The sequence below is a fragment of the Enhydra lutris genome, unplaced genomic scaffold (genome assembly GCF_002288905.1).
Source record: "Enhydra lutris kenyoni isolate GAN:26980312 unplaced genomic scaffold, ASM228890v2 scaffoldscaffold19, whole genome shotgun sequence".
Lineage (NCBI taxonomy): Eukaryota > Metazoa > Chordata > Mammalia > Carnivora > Mustelidae > Enhydra > Enhydra lutris.
The window spans coordinates 38,107,844-38,123,342 of record NW_019154103.1 but is presented as its reverse complement, the minus strand read 5'-3'; the positions used below and the strand labels follow the sequence as shown (position 1 = coordinate 38,123,342).

The 15,499-nt window shown below is 40.9% G+C and overlaps 1 protein-coding gene across 5 annotated transcripts in view; it reads left to right on the top strand.

Moving 5' to 3' along the window:
* The first annotated feature begins 6,616 nt into the window (after window positions 1-6,616).
* Window positions 6,617-15,499, top strand: part of LOC111148387 (casein kinase 1 gamma 3) — a 110,354-nt gene continuing 101,471 nt past the window's right edge. For all 5 annotated transcript variants that reach the window (XM_022504901.1, XM_022504898.1, XM_022504896.1 and 2 more), the window contains exon 1: window positions 6,617-6,911. The gene's annotated coding sequence lies outside the window, so the exon portion shown is untranslated. The remainder of the gene's footprint in view (window positions 6,912-15,499) is intronic.

Sequence of the window (15,499 nt, the reverse complement as noted above, 5' to 3'; positions counted from 1 at the left end):
GGTGAAGGTGCCATTCCCAAGGTTTGTAGATTCCATGGCCCTCTGCTCAAGATGCAAACCCAGCGAGAGAGCATCCATTTGACATTGTTTAAGCAATGTGTTCCCCATTACTCCTCTCCCACCTACTACTACACTTATAAGAAGGCAGAGCCCCTGGTCAGGGACTATAGGGACAGGGAGAAAATTAATCAAAAGTAAATCCGGGGGATAAACAGGTGCTGGACAGCCACTATATTCTAAATATCCAAATATACATGATAGAATCAAGAAATAGGGCCTGAGGCAAATTTAAATAATGTTTTTCTGCCAGACACAATACCACTGATGACGTCTTAGTCCTTAAGGCTAGGGAGCAAGGACATGTGGGTGGCTCAATTGGTTAAGCCTCTGACTCTGGATTTTAGCTCAGGTCATGATCTCAGGGTTGTAGAGTCAAACCCTGAGTTGGGCTCCCCCTCAGCAGGGAGAGGAGGCTGCTTGAGATTCTCTTCCTCTCCCACTGCTCCTGCCCCTCTGAGTAAATGAATAAGATCTTTAAAATAAAATAATATAAAATAAAATAAAATAAAATAAAATAAAGCTAGGGAACAGCCTGGGACCTGATATTTTGTATTACAGTTCATGTTGGATTGGAAAACACAGGTGCCTGAGGGTTACAGGATAGCTAACAACGCACGTGCTTCCTCTGTGTTAGACACTGCAGTAAGTAGAGAACAGATAGACCATTTAATCTTCCTGATATCAATGTGATGTAGGACTCACACTGATGTAGTGACTCGTTTTACAGATGAGCCAACGGAGGTTCAGGAGGTTTAAATTGCACAATGAAGGAAGCTAGGAGGAAGCTGAAAAGCAGTATGATCCTGTGATTATCCTAGAAAGGAGGATGAGAAGTACAAGGAAGTGAGGCTTCAAGTAAGATACCCTCCCACATCAGTTTTAACTTCTGTTGACCTAGCGGTCTTGTTCTGTCGGCCATGGCAACAACAGTGTAAGAGGAACAGGTGGGAGGATGAAGACATGTCAGGAATTTAGCAGTACTGCTTGGTGAAGAGAGGGATAAAATTAAGACCAAGCATGACAGAGACTAAAGAAACATAATTAGACACAGATGTTGACCCCAACAAGGTAGTTCTCTGTTCCTATCCCCTGTCCAGAGGGCACACGAAGGTCAGACATAACTTAGGCAACCTTTGGTACTAATGTGGTCTTTTCCAGAAGAAGGTTATAGTAATCCAGTGAGCGCAGTCAGTGTGTGGTATTTGGAGAAGTTCCATCCTAGCAGGACCCTGGCCAGGGACCTAGGGCGTAGTCAGAACTGGGACTGGAGTACAATTTTCCGCATTGGATGGGGTTCTGGGAAAGCCTATAGTTTCAATCAGAAGACCCCAGAGGAGGACTTCAGGGCTATAAACTGGGAAAACGTTATGGGGGGAAACAGGGAAGTGGCATAGTTGGACATCTACACACTTACCCAGAGTGGCCCTCTGAATCTTCAGGCATGGGACTGCATGATTCCCATGGGCTGATGAGACACTCGGTCTTGGTCAGATTTGCCTCATGGACTGGGATGGGCCCCTGAGGTACTTATTGGAAAATATAACTGTGGGGAGCAAAAAAAGAAAAAAAAAAAAACAACCAAGATATGGAAAGTGGAGCAGGGGCCAGTCATTATAACCATCTCTAAACCTTAGATTCACATATTACCCAGAATTCAAGCTGTTCTTAAAACCAATGCCAAAGAGAGAGAAAGAGAGAGAGAGAGAGAAGGAAAAAAAAATATCACAGCTTTAGCTAACTCTTTCATTTATCACAAAACATTCTTCAGATAGCCACATTTGTTTAAAAGCTGCCAAAATTCAGGACACCTAATGGAAAAAAAACAAAAATTAAATTGCTTAGCTAGAGATTTAGCCTATTTTTTTGGCAAGACTCTTTTACACTTTTCATGGTGTTTATAGATTGCCTCTCTAGGCAGTTTTCTTTATTGAGGTTCTTTCTCTTAAGAATACATTCTTTTCTTGTATGAAGTTTCAAAATTATTTGCCCACAACTTGTCTTCCGTAATAAATATCTTGTCTAACCTTTAACTTCTTTTTCATTTATAGATGGTATACTCTATGTAGAAAGTGTTCCTTTAAGGAGTGGTATGGACTGAATTGTGTCCCCCCCATTCTTATGTTGATGTCCTAACCCCTAGTGTGATGGTGTTTAGAGATAAGTTTTTTGGAAATACCTAGGTTTAGAGGAGGTCATGAAGGTGGGGCCCTCATGATGGGATGAGTGCCCTTTTAAGAAGAACTAGAGAGAGAGAGATCTCAGGCATTGAGGAAAGTCCTATGAACACACAATGAGAAGGCAGCCAGCCATCTGAAAGCTAGGAAGAGAGCTCTCACCAGAACCTGACCATGTTAGCACCCTGATCTCAGACTTCTGGCTTCCAGAACGATGAGCAAATACATTTCTGTTGCTTAAGCCACCCAATCTGTGGTATTTTGTTTTGTCAGCTTGAGCTAAAACAAGGGAGTCTTAACAATGTGATTGTTATTAAATGTTACTTAGGATTGTTTTAAAAAGATTTTATTTATTTGAGGGAGAGCAAGAGCGTGAGCATGAGCAGGGGGAGGGGCAGGGAGAGGGGGAGAAGCAGGCTCTCTGCTCAGCAGGGATCCCCATGGAGGCTCAATCCCAGGACCCTGAGATCATATCCTGAGCTGAAGGCAGATGCTTAACTGACTGAGCCACCCAGGTGCCCAAACATTACTCAAGATTATTATTATAAAATACGATAAAGTCTTTTAGAAGAGTTTTGTGATCTTGTACTTGACTCTTGTCTTCAACTCCCTTTCTCCTGGCATCCTTCCTTTCCCTCCCCTTGACTGTTGGCAGGGGAAGAGGTTTTCTTCCCAGTCTTAGTAAAATACTTTGTTCTGCTCCCAGGCTCTGGCTACTGTTACAATGTCCCATTTTGTATCCTTCCTTTTTCTGCTTGAGCATTTATTTTTTCTTAATTATATCTTTCTTCCAGGTAGTTTACCTTAAGGATAATATAAAAAATGAACAAGTGGTTTGCCAATGCCTTGGGCCCTACCCTCTGTCAATAAGTAAATCACCGTCCTAGATTTCCCATTACACTTAAATAGAATATTTGAAAGAAGAGAATGAGTGTTTCTTGTTTTTATTTTGTAAGGGTTTCACAAATATCTTAATCTCATAATTTTGTATTTCATATTTAACAGGTTATCAATTGTCACATGATCTTGGGCAAGTTAATTGACCTCTTTGAGTTCATCATTCCTCATTCCTAACATGGAAAAATGATAACGGCTACTGTATTCGTTCACAAGAATGTCAGACTCAGATGGAATAATATAAATGGAATTTGTACAAGTGTTGTTTGTTACATTGTTAGTTGGGAAGTATCTGCCTGTATTTAACTCAGTCAGACTGGTCACATAGTTGATACACTGCACCCAAGTAGAAGGCTAGGTTCATCTTGGGTTTCTATTTGTATTTGGGATTATTTCTTGATCAATTTGTGCAAAACAAGTTTGGCTTATTTTAATAGTATGAACGAGGCATAGGGAGCAAGTGACTATAGTACAAACCTATGTGTTAGTGCTCTCATAATCTTTAAGGATACATTAGGAACTTGGAATTATCAATTTTTTTTGACAATTTATTTTTATTTTTAAGATTTTATTTTGGATATAGAGTGTGAGAGAAAAAGTGCATGCATGGGAGAGGGACAGAGGCAGAGGAAGAGAGAGAATCTGAAGCAGACTTCCTTCTGAGCACAGAGACCTGATCTATGGACCCTGAGATAATGCCCTGAGTCAAAATCAGGAGTTGGATGCTTAACTGACTAATCTACCCAGGTGCCCAACAATATGCTTTCTTTTCATGTTCTACAAATGCTTTGCTTGAGAGAGAACATAGGTATATTTTGTAGAGAGTAAAGCTAGCCATCTTTCCTTTTTTTATAAGCAGTAAAACTTCAAGTGTGTTAAAGAAGGAAATGGAATACTTTTCCTGTTTAAAAATCTATTTGAAGGCCTTAATTCTATACTCTCTCCATGGAGTGTGTGTGAAGGTGGGGCTAGGTACCCAAAGTGAGCATGCAAGAAGAGTGAGAGGAAGAGAAAAAGAATCAAAACATGTAAGGGAGACACTGGGATATTTACACTGTTCTCAGTTGTGAAATTACAGGTCCCCAGAAATTTTACCTTTTTTTTTCTTCAAACTCCCACTTGATAAATGCAGAGTTTTTTCTAAGAAATTTATGGTAGTCTTAGACTGAAGTCATTTTGAAGTTCCCTCCCATTTTAATAGAAATATATAGGCAAAACTCGAGTTGGCTGTTTCACCCTGTTTTTCATAGAAATTGTTACAGTTGTTGTATGCCTAAATGGTGGGACCGGTATTTGTGTCAACAGAGATCTACACTGAACAGAATAAAGTTCTGGGGGAAGAAATGTGACACTGCTTTGGAAACAGGAAAAATATTAATAGACTATAAATATCTGAAGAGTGGCAATAATAGGAAACATAAAAAATTAACTGTATTTGATGTTTAATATAGCAGATGAAGAAGTGTGATTGGTCTGCTTATGTTGAGACATTATGTTGCAAAACAAGTTTTGGTTGAGATGTCTGTGGTTTTTCCTTCACTAACATAAGTGACTTTCATATTGCCAAATTTTTCATACAAAAGAATAAAATGAAAATCTCATTGGCTTTCCACTTAGGTTACTTGCCAGTTTTAATCTATTGGCAATATCTAGGCCTCAGTTTAGCAAAAGAGTCGTAAGTGTTTAAAAATGTAAACCTTTACTCCTATCCCTATCTAAATATGCGATTTGACCATATACTTATATACCTATATTTCTTAAACATTTATCAGACTTCGAGCGGTGGTAGGAGGTGTTCTTAATCTGAGTTTTTTTGAGGCAGAGAGTATAAAATGCTTTGTTGGTTCTCAATGACAGTATTTATAGTTCCCTGTATGGCAGCTATTTCTTTCATTTATTGAGATAGGATTAACTTTGTTTCCTGTCTGGTATTGGGCCCTGGGATAGATCAAAACTGTGGGATATGTAATTTGAGAGGCAAATTAGTCTGAGCATGCAAAAAATCTTAGTTGCTTCTTACTCTCTAATAAAATGGTGGTGGTGTGGCAAACACAGAAGCAGTACTTTTATTATCTGTACCAAGTAATAGCAGTCAGTTTAGGAAAGAGTGTGAAAAGAGAGGTTAAAAAAAAATGTAAAAAACCTATTGTAATTAAAAAAAAAAAAAAAAAAACCAAACCAGCATCTTTCCCTGTAACTATACCTCACAACTTTAGTCATTAACCTTATCATCAGTCTGGCATAGTACGGAGAAAGAAAAAAAAAAAATTCTCCATGATTTTAAAGTGCGTTTGTTTCACTGGAGACTTCTATGTTTTCCTGAGAGAGAGGGATGGAGAGACTCAAGTTTTTGGATACAGTGTATCAAAACATAAAAATGTTTCATAAATGAATTTTTAAACTGGGCTGTGATCTGTCTTCATGCACACCTTAATGTCTGACTTCTGAAAGAAATTCAGACACAATATTAGGTAATAATTAACCATTAATAAACATTTTCGGAGCCCTCTACAAATGCCTTTACGGTGGATCGATTTCCACAGCGGTTTTTCCAAGTGACGTATCTTCCTCCTACTTAACCATCTGTAAAGACAGAGCATGGAATCTTCTGCCTTTTCTGTGTGGGCAGATGGGACGGCAGCGTGGAGTGAGAAAACACCGGTTCCACTTTGTGTTCTACAGCCTGATAACCTAAGGGAGGTCTGGCCTCTCGAAACTTCAGGAGGTTCATTTAAAACATCGAGATAATAACTATCACATTACACAGCTCCACGGATTGATAACCTGAGCTCACAAACGTAGCTCTCTGCAGACCGTAAATGGGATGCAAACGTGAGCCAAGGGCTCAGAGCTCCAAGCAGCTGCATCCCTGCTCCAGCACCGAGGTCACAAGAAAGCGGGGGAAAATGTCAACCCGGTGAGGTCACTCCCTTAGGCCAGGGCCCTAAAATTCTGCACCTGGAGGCTGTGCTCAGCGAAGCCTCCAGAACCTCACTTGGCACAATGGCGCCCTTAGGCTCTTTGCTCACCCAAGCCGCGGAATTTTTAGTAGTTGTCCTTAATCATGGGAGCGTTTTCTTCCAGTGCTCCCTCAGACACCTCGCCAAGCCTCGCCTCTCCTAGCCTCGCCCAGAGGAACATACCCGTATCCACTATTACTCCACGTTCCCCTTCACGCACCGCTCGCGCGGAGGTGGGGATGGAGGAGTGGCTTGGCTTTTATGGACGTCGCCAGCCAATGAACGTGCCGCCTTTCTTCCGGTCGGAGAGCTGGCCAATCCGAGCAGGCCGCTGTAATCTTCGGCTCTGCTCGGCTCTTTTCGCTGATGCGGGAGCTTGGGGGCCGCCGCCGCTAGAGAGACGCTTTCCTTTTTTATTTTTTTTTTTCCATGTGTTCACTTCCGGGTCCGGCGCCGATCCGGATGCCCGAGGCAGAAGGATGTTTGACCTCCGGATAAGCGAGGCGTCGCTGTGCATTCATTCCCGGCTGCATCGGTGGCGACAGCAGCGGCCCGGGCGGCGACTCTCCGGCCAGAGGCGGCGGTAGGAAGCACCGGCAGTAGTGCAGAGAGCGAGTCCGAGCCAAGCGGCGTTCCCTCCCTCGCTCGTTCCTTCCCCCCCTACCTCGCTCGCTCCCTCCCTGCGTGGCTCGCTTTCCTCCTCCGGTCGCCGGCGGGTGTGATGTGCCGCCGCGGCTGCCCCCGCCGCCGCTGACTGACGGAGCAGGGGGCGCCGCCCGCGCCCGGGACCGACCCCGCAGCTCGCGGCCGCGCCTCTGAGGTAAAGCCCCCTCCGCGGTGGCGCGCGGCCGGCCGGCCGGCCCGGGCCCCGCGACAGCCTCAACGCGGCCGCGGATCCCTCCTTCCCGGGTGGGGCTGGGTGGGCTGGGGTCCCGGGCTGGGGTGCGGCGGGGGCGGCGCGGCAGGCGGGGGCCGCGGAGGAGGAGGAGGGGTGGGCGAGGACTCCGGCGGGCTGGCGGCGCGGAGGGAGGACGGGAGGGGCCGCGGCCCGGGGGGTGAGGGCGCCGAGGGCTGGGCGGCTGGGGAGGGGGCCGCGGGCGGCGGGCCGGGCGGGTGCAGAAGTTGCCGAGCGGTGCTGCGCGAGTGGGGACGCGGGGAAGGTGGGCGAGCCGGGAGAAGGCGGGGGCTTCTGCGGGGAGGGGTTTTTGAGGTCGGGAGCGCAGCCCTGGGGCTCCTGATTGTGTCCAGACAATTACGCTCGGAGTGGGGGTTTGGGCCGGAGGGAGGGAGGCATCTGGCTGCTGGAAGGAGGTGTCAGGGGCCAACATTCATTTCTGGGGTAAACTTCCCGCTGGGGTGTCTGTTGGGGGTGGGGGCTGGGATTTACCTATTTGTTAGAGCTTTTGACTTAGCTTAAAACTTAACCAAGGCATTAGTCGAGGGAAACAAAATTTCTCTGCTGGCTACTGTTAAGGTGCTGGTTTGTTTGTTTATCCCACATGCAGGGGAAGTGACACACCGAAGCGTCGGTGCTCTTGGTCCACAGCTACCACATTTCTTTTCCGTGGGGCGGTGATGGAGATGTGTGTGTGCTCATGGGGTGGGGGTAGTTAGGCCTGTATTAGGATCATTCTAGTTTTCCCAAGGAAGGAGGAAAAGTTAATGGGTGGGAGAGAGAGAGAGAGAGAGAGAGAGAGAGAGAGTGTGTGTGTTTGTGTGTGTGTGTGTGTGTGTGTGGGAGATGGCTACTGTTGCTACACTGTGCGAATTAGTTGTAACTCTGTTGTAATGAGTACGGAGGCTGGCCAATAAGTGACCCCTTTTTAACCTTTTGTTTTAAAACGTGGACTTTAATTGGAAAATGAAAAACCTTCTGATTTTAATAGGTTAAGGAAATAAGTCAGTATTTATTTCTTGTGCAGTTACTGGTGAATGGCATTTGCTCACAGTAAGAGATGTTCAACTACATCTGAGTTGGAATACTTTTTAAAATTAAAAAAAAATTTAATTTTTAAACCCACGGATATATTTTTGAGGAATATTTGCTTTCCCTGTAAATAAAAAGTGGAGGAAAAATAATACAAATTATAAGAATGAGTTAGGGTTACAAAGATAGGAGGCCAGTTTAAGAAACCATTTTCCACCAAAAATCAAATACAGTTGGTGACATTCTTCATAACTTTTTCGGGGTGGAGTGGAGGGTTCTGCTTAGTGTATTTCATAACTCTTCCCATACTTTGTCCCGTCTGTATTCTGAGCTAAGATAAAGTATCCTTTGTATATATTAGCCCTTATTATTGCATGTAAGGTGAAAATCACATTAATTGGCATTAAAAGGAAGGTATTACCAAATAAACTGCATGGCTTTGGCATAGATTCTCTGGAATGTATAGACACTTTGGCTTCCAGAGAGCTTGCACTCCTGCATATGCATCAGTTATTAGCACTTCTTATTAGAATGGGGACAGAAAGGTTAATTTTAATATTGATATATATGAGAATTTTTGGGGGGGAATCTTAGAAAATGATAATCTTCAGTGGTGATTTATTGTGTTCACTGACCTCTTCTGCCACTCTTCAACTCAGAAGTTAATGCATTATGTAATTATTGACATTGTCTTTGTTAGATTTACAAAGCGATAACTCTTACCAAAATCTTCAACACATGGTATTCATTTATTCCTTCAAATAAAAAGGCTGGAATTAAAATCAAGGAATAGTTCAATTCAACCTGGACCTTTACCATCAGCAAAGGACCTTTACTCTGGTGAGGATGGAAGAGTGGTTAGAATATGAAAATGAATCAGATCCAGTAGCCGTCTTAAAGGGGAGAAGCAGACATGCACGGAAATGATGGCAACACAAAACACCTGTGGGATTTATTAGAGGTGAATGGAAGCATGGGGGCTGTGTGTGTGTGAGTGTGAGAGAGAGAGATACTAATTTTTAACTGGGGAGTTATGAATGACTTTAGATCTGGTAACAATCCATTTGGGCATTAAAATATTTGGATGGGCAAAACGGGATGTGTGTGTGGGGGGTAGTTTTCGGGGCAGAGGCGTGTTGGTTGGGTATTATGGGCTTGTTGAGCTGCACATGAGGCTGCTGTGCCGGGATGTCTTTGTGGGAAAGGAAGCTATGAAAATAGGTGGAGATTGGGCCATGGAAGTCCAGAATGCCTTGTATTTAAAACTGAGTCAGTTTGAGGTATAAAGGTCCAAATGTCCAGATTTTATGCTTCTAGGAAGTAGGTAGGCAAATAAGGATAGTAAGGTCAAGGAGACAAAGTGTAACAGAATAATCAACGTGTTATCATTTATGCTGATGGAGGAAAGCAGAGAAGTATATAATCTACAACACCATACCTGGCTTGGTCATATTTCTGTACTTGAATTTGAATATGGGTGTGTCTGGTAATTGGTGGTATATGAAATGAATCCAGGCTGTGAAAATGAGCCTCTGGAAGAAATCGGAAGCTCTCTGTTTATTTCTCTGTCCCCTCTGTAATCCTCTCTGTATTGGCAATAGGCTCTTTTTTCTGGTGTATTTTATTGATTCAGAGTTTTTCAGAAGGGAACAAGTGGTTGTTTAAGTTTTAGAGGGTTCCCTAAAAGGATATTTCAAACTAAATTGAGGGAATGCTGCAATATTAAACAACAAAACAAAACACAGGCCATTGTATAGTTGTATTACTCTGAATGCATTTGAAGGTGAGATTCGCTATAGATAAAGTGAAATATAAGGAATCTACATACAGGGAGAATTGACCATGACAGTGGGATGATAAAGTGGGAAATGTTCATGATTCCAGATAATATATGTAAGGTTTTTAGTTATCTTAAATATTAAATGACCCTTACAGAATTTAACCCCAAACTTTATATCCTTATCAAAGAAATACTTAGAAAAATACCACCCTCAACAATAACAGTGTTTATGTCTATGTAGACTCACCTTTCTGGGAAGGTTTTTGATGGGTTTTACTAACTGTTCTTTTTAGATGTCCAAAAAGGATATATATACACATATATATGATATATATACATACACACATATATATGGTATATATACGTATATACGCATATATATGGTATATATACATATATACATATATACATATATATACACACATATATGTGGTATATATAAACTGAATTTATGAACCCGAGTATAACTGAATTATCATGAACCTTCCATTTAAAACACTAATACTTGTTAAAATTTATTAACTGCTGGCTTTGAAAGGGACCATAGATGATACTGTCAAGACAACTTTTTTTTTGTTATGTGGTGTATAATCTTTGCTTTTGACAATAGGAAACAGTCAACTAGAGTTTAAGCAACCTTTTAAAGATACAGCACAGTGCTTATTTAAGTCATTTTTTTCCTGATTTCAGAGTCTTAAACCACCAAATACCTGTTTTTTTCTGGTCTTCCATCCTTTTCCTTCTTTGTGTTTTCTTGAGAGGTTGGCACTTAGTGGTACTGATTAGTATTGTTAGTATATGTTGGGGTGTTGGTTCTTCAAGATGGAACTTTTTTCGAAATGGCAATTTTGGGGGTATCTGTAGTTCTTTAGTTGTAGAGATTGCATAGGAATGGACAGTGTGGTTCTAGTGACTAAGCTAACTCAGAGTATCCTTTTGTGATGATGTCCTATAAGACAACTGTATTTGGGATTCTTAATAGGTAGAAATCAAGGGAGTATTATCTATGAGTGTAAAGTGACTTGGGAAGATGCTCTGCATTACTCAGAAAATAAGGAATGAGAGAGAGATATAAGGAGAGATAAGTTCTATACACATTTTTCAAGGTGCTATTAGCCATGTTTTTTCTAGCTCCCTTCTCAGAGCTGGGATTTAGAACCATAAATGTTTCCTAAACCATAGAGTTTCTTCCAATTATGGGACCTTAGGAAGGTGTGTAGTGATTTGTTCTTAAACTATAGTAAGTGATTGGTTATATTCTCACTTACCACTCCTTGCCTATCATCTTTGTTATAAGAAAGAATTCTTAACAATGATCCTGCAGTGTTTATGTATTTGGTAGAGAAGACACACACTTTGGTCATTTTCTTGACTAATAATAGATCACACAGTTATAATTTAATGAAAGTCTGTAGCTGAATTATATCCACATATGCCTAAATCACATCCACATTTTTTATAGCTTGCACTGGAAGTAAGTAAAATCTCATGTTAATCTTTTTCTTTTTCTTTCTTTCTTTCTTTCTTTCTTTTTTCTTTTCTTTTTTTGTTTTTTTTGGTTACTCTTTTTCTTAAGATACTCATGAGTTGGGTGCCTGGGTGGCTCAGTGGGTTAAGCCTCTGCCTTCAGCCCAGGTCGTGGTCTCAGGGTCCTAGGACCAAGTCCTGCATCGGGTTCTCTGCTCAGCAGGGAGCCTGCTTCTCCCCCATCTCTCTCTGCCTACTTGTGATCTTTCTCTGTCAAATAAATAAATAAAATCTTAAAAAAAAATTTAAACGATACCGATGAGTTGGCAGAAGGTTGATTGGTGGGCAGAATAAGCAAAGACTCTTGGGAACAGCCTGTTTGAGGAGACTCTGTTTTAACTCACCTGTTCAACCCACTCAAAAAATTGATATTCTTCATTCATTTACTGCTTGATGCCCATGTGGTATTAAATGGCAGTAGAATATTCTCTAGTTTGTTTTTCAGTTTTTAATCCCACTAGTTATTTTATACTTACCAAGAATTATTTGTGTTTACCCTCAACAAATTGTTGATGGCACTTGTACTTAATGTTGTAATTATAATGAAACATTATTTAGTGAAGTATAGAGGCAAAAAGTTATTTGTATAAGAACCTCTGGCTCCTTAGAAAACAGGTGAATAGCTAAAATAATTATAGTTAAAATAGGTGTGGGTGAGAAGACTTTAAACCATGAGGGGAACCCTCATTAAACCCTAAAAATCTAGAAAGAATCTGCAATAAGATTGCGCCTAAGTTTTGCAAGATGTCCATCCATATTTAAAAAACAGAAACTGGAGGGCGCCTGGGTGGCTCAGTGGGTTAAGCCTCTGCCTTCGGCTCGGGTCATGATCTCAGGGTCCTGGGATCGGGCCCCGCATTGGGCTCTCTGCTCAGCAGTGAGCCTGCTTCCTCCTCTCTCTGCCTGCCTCTCTGCCTACTTGTGATCTCTCTCTCTCTCTGTCAAATAAATAAAAAACAAAACAAACAAAAAAAACAGAAACTGGAAATCACAGGTGATGTACAATAGGTGTGGTGTTTCCAAGAAAGAAGAGAAAGAAGAGATTGGTCTGTAGACCAATCATACTGTCTTGGGAATGTACATTTTTTTATGTTTTAGTTGCAAGAAAATGTTCAAGATATGTGGATTTTTTCATGACCCCGTTTCCTGTCTTTTTATTTTTCTTTAAGTTTTTAAAAATTTATTTGAGAGAGCGAGGGAGAGAGAGAGTGAGTATGAGAGAACAGGGGGAGGGCAGACAGTGAGGGAGAGAGAAAATCTCAAGCAGACTCAGTGCTGAGCACAGAGCCCAACTTGGGGCTCAGTGTTACAGCCCCGAGATCATAACCTGAGCCGAAACTAGGAGTCAGAGGCTTAACTGACTGACCCACCCAGGCACCCCATGATTCCCATTTCTAAGTTAGTTAACTTAGAAACTCTTGGTTAATTATATATTAAAGAGAGTATCTGCTTCTAAAATACCATCTATTTTTATACCCTTAGAGATTGATTTAATAGCATCCTCTTATAAAAAAGAAATAAATTCTGGTATTTCTGCTATATTCATTCATACCTTAGGGTGAATTGTTTAATTATCTAGTCAAGTGATAAACCTGTGGTTTTCACATATTTCCCTATGTGGTCCTTGATCTGATTTTGTGTTCTACCTTTCAGCTTTTACATAGAGAGGAGCCTTCTTAGAATCCCAGCATCTCCTCAACCAGAGTAGGAACTACTGGAGTGAATTGGTAGAGGAAATTGCCCCTTGGAAGAGGAAATGCCATACGCTTGATGTGTACCAGGAGCGGTTGAGCTTGGTTCAAAGCATGCTGGTCTAGCAGCTTACAAGAAAGAGCTGGCCTCCTGTCTTGCCTGGCTGAGCTCAAGTGTGAAGGAAAACTTTCAGGTTATAGGAAAGGAGGTCCAGGTTGGGGAAGGAGAGATGGATAGGTTTTGCTATTTATCTTGGTGTCTCTGCATCTTAATGCCTGAAATGCAGTAGTTTCCGGTATGGAACTGTGAAGTATTGAGGTAGGGCTAGTTTTTCAGAGCTTTGGTCTGCCTCTGATTTTTTTTGGCTCTGCTCTCCTCTTTGTGTTGGATTTATCCTCAGGCTGATAGCAAGATCACATCTAGACATGCATTGGCCAGGAAATGTTTTGCACAAGCTTGCCAGCATACTTTTCCTTTCATGTTTTATTGACCAGAATTAGGTCATGTGTATTTCCTAACCAGTCATGACAAGGGGAATAGGGTTATCATGGTTGATTTCTGTTAATCAGGATATATCCCCTGCCATTGGGGATGGGGTCACGGTTTCCTGAGTTACATTATGGAGGGAGGATATTTTAAAAAATTGTGGGAAGGAAGAATATGGGGAAAATGGATGTTAGAGAGGCAATCAATAGTGACCACTACATCTGCTTGTTTTGAGAATGAAAATAAATAATGCATATAAATGCACTTTGAACTTTAAAGGGTTGTACAGATGTAGTAGATGAAAGATTAGAAAGCTGCTTCTGTTTTGCATTCCTTAATATGCTCAGGGATGAATATTTTAGGAGCTTAAAACAATGTTTTTTTTATTGACTATCTTTGCATCAATAAAAGCAGTTATTCAAGTTGTAAGATTATATCTTTTTTCCATGAAACTCATAAAGCCATTATAACTTTAAATTAAAAATTCGTACCTGTAAACTTACTTAAATGTTTTTCTGAAATGCCCTTCCTCCTTTCCAAAAATTGTGCATGCCTTTGATCTTATCAGATTTCTTTGTTTTTCACACTTAGAGGACGATAAGTGAGTTGAGGAAATGGGAATTTGTCAGTCAGAGGAAGGGTTTATTTTGAATCATGGAATCCTAGTGAAATAGGAGGAAAGGATAATTTTTACCTATCTTGAGAAGCAAAAAATTGGTGGGGGAATGGGGAAACAGGAGAGAATCATAGAATTTTGGAATTGAAATAAAACAAATCATGGGAAGGTTGAGTGAAATTCTCACAGCACACTCCTGGTGGGTGGACTCTCCTCTCCTAATTGCTAGTATGATGCTCTTTCTGACCCAAGAGATAGGAGGCTCTGAAAAGTTTTGTCTGCTGTACAGTTTTGCTTGGGACCGTGAGGTAGTTCTGTAAAGCAGTCAGCCAACTGCTGTTAGTACAGGTATGTATTTCCAGGGTTTGGAAAATTTTAGCTAGAGATTATTTTTTTGTTTGTTTGTTTGTTTGTTTTTTTAAGTCAAATAAACTGACACATTTTTTAATCTTCCCTCAAGCACAGCAACACACAGACGGACAAGTAACCTCAAACCCGGCCTGCTTAAATGAAAATGCAGAAGCAGAATGAGTGCTTGAAACAATTTATGTATGTTTAAATTCAAGAAAGTTGTTATATTAAAGATTTTTGTACCTGTAGTGTATGTAAAAAAATGCATACGTGCACGCACGCGCGCGCGTGTGTGTATTATACATATATATTGAGATACATATATATATGTGTATGTGTATAACACACACACACAGGATTTTAATTGTTGTAATTCTTCTCATTGTCATTGTGGCACTGGTATATATACAGAGTAGATCTGTCTATCCTCTGCAAAGGTATTTATGTTAATGACAGTTATTTGTAAATAGTGAGATTCGTGGTGATTTTTATTTTTACACTTTTTCTACTTCTCTATATTGTTTGGATCTTCCGCTATAATTAATCATTATTATTTACCGTCAGGAAAAATAGTAAAGTTTTTTTTTTAAGGAGGAAGAAAAGAAGAGAATCCTGGGGTAGGATGTTTTTACCAAGTTAGATTTTAACAGACTTCTGCTTTTGTTTGTATGTTAGCTTGGGTAAAGTATGCCTGGAATGCAGGGCTGCTTTGTAATTGTCTTACTTTTAGGATTTTACTTTTTAAAACTATTTACCTTAAAATTTTAAGTTGAAATTGGCCATATGATACCTTTTGATACAAGTGTACTGTATGAAAGTACTGGACTTCTGAGTATTTAATAGTTCTCATTGTGTTACCTATTTTTAAGACTTGGGTGTTTTTGACTTCAGGTGGCGCACTTGGCAGTGTATTAGAGGCCACTGTATGAGAGTCAAAGTCATAGTTAGAGTTTCCTTTAGTAAAAAGGGAAGTGAAAATGTTTTTTTCCCTCACAGTCAGTCTGTGTCATGTCTGTTTTCTGTTTTTGT